Source organism: Cavia porcellus, unplaced genomic scaffold (assembly GCF_034190915.1).
Source record: "Cavia porcellus strain 051 isolate PalLab524CR breed Dunkin Hartley unplaced genomic scaffold, mCavPor4.1 scaffold_2, whole genome shotgun sequence".
NCBI classification, from domain to species: Eukaryota; Metazoa; Chordata; class Mammalia; order Rodentia; family Caviidae; genus Cavia; species Cavia porcellus.
The window spans coordinates 107285552-107292227 of NW_026947485.1; positions in this window are offsets into that span (position 1 = coordinate 107285552).

Consider the following 6676-nt stretch of genomic DNA (forward strand, 5'->3'; position numbering starts at 1 on the left):
ATCTAATGAAGAACACAGCAGAGGTGGTCAGTGTTATGCAATGTCTGTTCTTTCGGGGCAACAGAACCTCTGGTTTTTAGCTGGTCCTATAGTGTCCTGGCACATAGGCTATATTGATCTGCTTCCATTGCAGGTAAGTATGACTAAGTTCTAGCCTGTAGGTTAGAGGTGCTCTGCAAAATTAGTTTGTTCTTTTTAAACCATTTTATTGAGATATAATTTGCACACCATATAATTAACCCAGTTAAAGTACATTTTTAGTATATTAGATTTATGCAAATATTTAGTATATTAGATTTATATTTAGTATATTAGATTTATGCAAATATCTCCACAATCATAGATAATTCTTATCACTTCAAAGAGAAACCCTTATCCATCACCTATACACACACACACACACACACACACACACACACACACACACACACACTGCTCCAAGCCTTAGGTACTCACATAACCACTAATCTACTTTCTGGCTTAACAGATTTGCTTGTGTTGAATGTCTCACGTACATAAAATCATACACTACATGGCCTGTGTATGGCTTCATTCACTGAGCATATTTTTAAGATTCATATTGCATGTATCGGTGCTCCATTTCTTTTTATTGTTGAGTTACATTGTTTTTTAGAGATAGCACTTTTTTTATCCATTCATCGATTGATGGATGTTTTTTGTTTGTTTCCAAGTGTTAACTATTGTGAACAATGCTACATAGGCATGCAAGTCTTTGTGTGGATGTGGATAGAATAAAAAGAGAAAGGAGACCTGCTACTTTGCTGCCCCCACCTGCTCTGCCCGGCTTGTTTCTCCTCTGTGAAGCTCCTCTGCCAGGCCACCTGCATGGAGTCAGCACTGAAACCTCCACCAACTGTGAGTCAGAATAGACCTTTCCTCGCTTACCTTTGGATGTTGGGTATTTTGTGTCAGCAATGAGAAAAATAACTAAGAGATGTACCATTTCATATTTTTAAAGAATGAGAGTTTAGCTTTTAAAGAGAGAAGGTATGTGCTTTTCTGGTGGTGGACTATGAACATACAAGACCCTGAAACTGTGCTGGATGGGAGAAAATGTAATGTCGCAATAGGCCAAGAAACAATGGTCATGAACTCCTTGCTCCCAAACTTCATTTATGTGAGAAAAACAGAATGCTACAGTTATTTAGAGCTTTCTATCATTTGTATGACTCTAATCCTAATAGGTATAGGTTGTGGGAGGCTAGGAGCACCTCCTGGGAAATAAAATAACCTGTAGAAAAACTTCCAGGAAAGCAGATCCAACAGGGAGGTAAATAAGCAGCCAGAGTGATGGATCACCTTGTTGTCTTTCTGAAACATCTGTCTTTGTGAAGTGGGATGAGCAGGAGGCAGCAGGATCACCAGATTACAACAGAGCAGCTGAGGAAAGTGTATTATTTTGAGCTCACCATTGTCCTGACCTCTAATCTCTGAGAGATTTAACAACACATAAAACATTTGGTGAGAGGTGTTTTGAGTTAACAATCAGAACTGATGTTAGAGACATCCCTTCTCACATTCCTGAGCTATCTCTACCCTGTTTCTAAATATCACCATCTGAACAGAAAAATCCATTGAAAGATGAGTAATAACCAGAAAGAGATGCATGTGGAGATTGTTGAGAGAAAAAATACATTGAAAGAAATTGTTTTAGAAAAAAATATGTATGGTACAATGTGATGTTTTGATACGTGTTTATATTGCAGGATGGTTTGAACAAGCAAAATAATATTCATCACTTTAATTAGTCATCACTTTTTGTGGTGAAAACACTTAAAATCTACTTTCTTAGTAATGTTGAAACATACGGTATGTTATGAGCAGCAGGCTGATCACTAAAACATATTCTCCTGTCTGACTGAAACTTTGGACCCTTTGACAAACATCACCCCTCTCCCATCTGCCACCTCAGTCCTTTGGGACCATCCTTTCACTTTTTGTTTCTATGAGTTCAGTTTTCTTCTAGGGTCCACATACGAAGAGTGATCAAATTATATAAAGTGAGCGCTCACATTAAAATGTATTACAGCACCACACTATGCCTTTCATCCTCCTTAAAACAAGTCTTTTCTTCAGCTCAAAGCACACTTATTCTCACTTTTGCCACTTTTTTTTGCGAGGATGTTGGAATAACATCTCAGTGTGTGATTCAAGCTGGACTTGCGCTCACTATGTGGTTTAGGATAGCCTTAAAATCACAGTGACCTTCCTGCCTCCCCCTCCCTGAGTGTGGGGATTACAGGCATGCGCCACCATACCTGGCTCTAGCCACCATCTGAATCAGTTTGGAAGTTGTCTTCTTCTTGTGCATGTTTGATGACATCTGAGTAAAAACATAGTGAATACTGCTGCCAAGTGGGCAGTCTCTAAAATCATTACAGTGTGTCCTCATCCACCTAGACACTGCACCTGGCACTGTACAACTTTTCGCTCTTCTCAAAAGGCAAAATTACCATGAAAATTAAATATTTTAATTGATTCAGGATATCAAGGCAGTCACAACAACACAATGTAAAACACTTAGGAAAGAGAACTTCCAGAACTGCTTCAGAAACTGGCAAGAAAAATGGGATATTTTTACACAGTGAAGAACTATTCAGCTGTAAAGAAGGATAAACTTAGGCTTTATAGGGAAATGGATGCAACTTGAGACCATACTCATAAGTGAAATAAGTCAGACTTGTATGTGTAAATATCATTTTGTCCCCCTAGTGTAAAAAACTGGAAGAGTAAATAAGATTCAAGATGTACAACAGATATTGTGAAAAGGAGAGGGAAAGAAACTGCTCAAATAGAAAGAATAATGGGTAGGAGAAAAGGAAGAAGGGAAAAGACTGTGTGTGCATGCGTGTGTGTGTGTGTGTGTGTGTGTGTGTGTGTGTGTGTGACAGATAACTATCCTATTAATCTCTGGTAGCTGATCAAAAAGAATGGTTTGTGGTTTCATCTGTTTCCCCAGTAAACCCTGACTGATGCATGCTCCCAATAGCTTCTCATGCATGCTCTTGGGACAAAATCTGAATTCCTTGCCAAGACCATGAGATGTGTTTACCTCTCTGTCCCCCGCCCCTTGCACACGGTGTCCTTGGTCTCCCCATTTCCACACTCACCAGACCTCCAGCACAGAGGTAAGTATTAAGTCATTCATTCAATAAACATTTACTGAACAGTTAGTATGGGCCCATTGTTCTAAGCGCTGGGGACAGAGAGGTGAAAAAACCTCATAGTAATTCTTGCTGGCATCCAGTTTATATTTTAATGGAGGATACAAACAAAAAATTAATAAGACACAAATATACAGAGATTTTCAGGTAATAAGGCATATGATGGATGATGTATCAGGTCAAGGGGCAGAGAATGGTGAGGGAAGGCAGTTGGGTGCAAATTGTGGTAAGGTCAGGAACAGCTCTTCTGAAGGAGAATGGACTTAAATAATGGAAAAGGAAAAGCTATGAGAAATTTAGAAGAGCATTCCTGGTGGGGAAAATAGCAAACATAAGTGCCCTGGGACAGAAATGAGTTTTGTATGTTCAAGGACTAGAAGGACATTTCAGCTGCCACTTACTGGAGTTTTATGGATGATTGAAATATTTTGTATGAAAAAATAATTGGATTTTATTGTTTTTTTACAACACTCTGGTCACTGGGTGGAAAATAAACTGGTTGATCAAAATGGAAGTAGGGATACTCAGGGAGTTGTTATCATTATCAGGATGTATATGGTGATCTGAGCTAGATAATGACAGCGATCACGGTGGGAGAAGTTATCAAATTTGGACATATTCCCAAGCAGAATCAGTGTAACTTGTGGATATGGAGAGTGAGATAAAGACAGGGATATCTGAGTTCTAGGTATTTGTCAAACAACTGGGTTAATCATGGTAATGTTTACCAAACTAATAAAGCAGAGGAAAGGAGAAAATTTTAAAAGCAATCCTTATAAAATTAATGTTCACCAATTGATTGATTGGTAACAGTAGCAATCTCTGGATAATAGTTTTAGGGTAACATTTCATTTTTGTCTTTGTACTTTCCTGTGTGATCTGCATTTTGATAAGGACATTTCATTTTTACATAAGCATGTGAAGTCATTTTTTGAAAAAGAATTATTTTTCAGAATAGTCACCAGATTGGATGCAGTTTGCCAAATGTATTTAGGCTGAGGTGGATGCATTATGGTACTGCAGAAAGTTCTTGTATCCTGGAATTTATCTTGAAATGCAAGATTAACTGGAGTTGTTAGGGATTTAGCTTAGTAGTATAAGTGCTTGCCTGGCAAGCACAAGGTCATAGTTCAATCCCTGGTATAAAAAAAAAAGGTTAATTGGAGTCAAAAAGCCAACTAACTTCCAGATTTTCCAAAAATGAATAATGTGTTGTGATTAAATTATTTACATTTTAGCAGTGCTGCCATGTAAATAGGATATAATGACCTTCTGATAGAGCGGCACAGTTTGTATCTGTGTGACTCTGTTCTGACTCCAAGGATTGCAGCAGTGGGCATTAGGCAAGGGTGCCTATTAGAAACCTTACTGGAGGAACTTTCTCCCTGACCTGGGGAGCAGGCTGGTTCCCCACCAAACTGGGGACCAGGCCAGATCATGACTGTAGCAGTAGTGGCTGGGAATCCCGCCCAGCCTAAGGAGACACTCTTCCTGGCCTGAGGACCAGGCTGTGGTTCCCTGCCAGGACCAGTGAGTGGGGCCATCGCAGGGAACCCCCTCCCAGGCTGGTGGACCTCTCTTCCACACCTGGAACAACACTTGAAGCTCCAAAAATACAGGAAAATGACAAAATGAAAGAATAAAATGCAATCTCAAACATCCAGCCCATCCCAAGAAAGCCCAGGAGCCATGTGCATAGAAGAAAACACATGCCACATAACTGAAATACCTGAAATAATGGTAAATGAAATAAAGAAGCAAGTATGGGAAGCCTTAAAGGAATACAAACTAGAAATAATCTCTCAGATGAAAGAATTGATAAAAGAAATGAAGCAGATGCTAAACATAGCTAAAGAAGATGCAGTTTAAAAAAGGGAGGAACTAAACAAAAGGATAGAATCCCTGGATGAACAATATAAGAAACAGAATACATAAAACAGATGCAAAGAGATATACAGGAAATCAAAAACTCCATTGAAAGTTGAAACACCGCCTCAATGAATGTGAAGATAGAATCTCAGACCTCGAAGACAAGATTGCACCCAGTGAACAGGAAAGAAAAGATCTTTTAAAAATAACAAGAAATCAGGAAATAACAATTCAACACCTACAGGATGATGCAAAGAGAAACAACATAAGGTTGATAGGGATAAATGAAAAAGAAGGGGACAACATAAAGGATGTCAAGAGGATGTTTAGAGAAGTAATAGCTGAAAATTTCCCAAACACGAGATTGGAAACTGATATCAAGATCAATGAAGCATATAGAACTCCAAATAGTCACAACCAAAATAAATCTACACCCAGACATATAATAATGACCATCCCAGAAATTGAACAAAAGAATAGAATATTAAAGGCTGTCAGAGAGAAAAGACAGATGACCTATAAAGGAAAACCTATCAGAATTACAGCAGACTTCTCAGCACAAACAATAAAGTTGAGAAGAGCATGGAGTGATGTATTTCAGATCCTAAAGGAAAATGATTTCCAACCTAGAATGATGTACCCTGCAAAACTGTCCTTCAAATTCGATGGAGAAATAAGATACTTCCATGACAAAGATCAGCTGAAAAACTTCATGAGCACCAAGCCAACCCTGCAAAGAATACTGAAAGACAGCCTAGATACATTTAGGAGAAAACCAATAAACAAAGCAGACAATTAAACAGAGCAGAAAGATAAACATGCAACAGCAGAAAGATAATATGTCAACAATAAACCAATATATAACAGTTCTTACTATTAATGTAAATGGTCTCAATACACCAATTAAAAGAAACAGACTGGCAGAATGGATCAAGAAACTAAATCCAACCATATGCTGTCTACAAGAAACCCACCTAACTTAAAAGGATACTCGCAGACTGAAAGTCAAAGGATGGAAAACAATACTTCATGCAACAGGAACCCCCCAAAAAAGCAGGGGTAGCTATTCTGTTTGCAGACAAAGTCAACTTCAAGCCAATAATGATCAGAAAGGATAAAGAAGGTCACTGCATACTGGTTAGGGGAAAACTCCAAGAGGAAGAGATAACTATCTTAAATATATATGCACCAAACTCCAGAGCACCCAGTTATATAAAACAAATACTAACAGAAATGAAAAACCAAATCATCAGTAACACAATTCTGACAGCAAATCTTAACACACCATTGACACCAATGGACAGATCAACCAAACAGAAAATCAACAAAGAAATAAAAGAACTGAATTGCACCTGTGAACAAATGGACTTAATAGACATATACAGAGTATTCCACCCAACAATAACAGAATACACATTCTTCTCAGCAGTATATGGGTCATTCTCTAAAATAGACCATATATTAACTCACAGAACATATTTAAATAAATGCAAAAGAGTTGAAATTATCCCTTGCATGCTATCGGACCATAGCTATGAAATTAGTAATTAATGATAAAAGATACTGCAAAAATCCCACAAACACATGGAAACTGAATAACACACTCTTGAGTAATCAGTGGG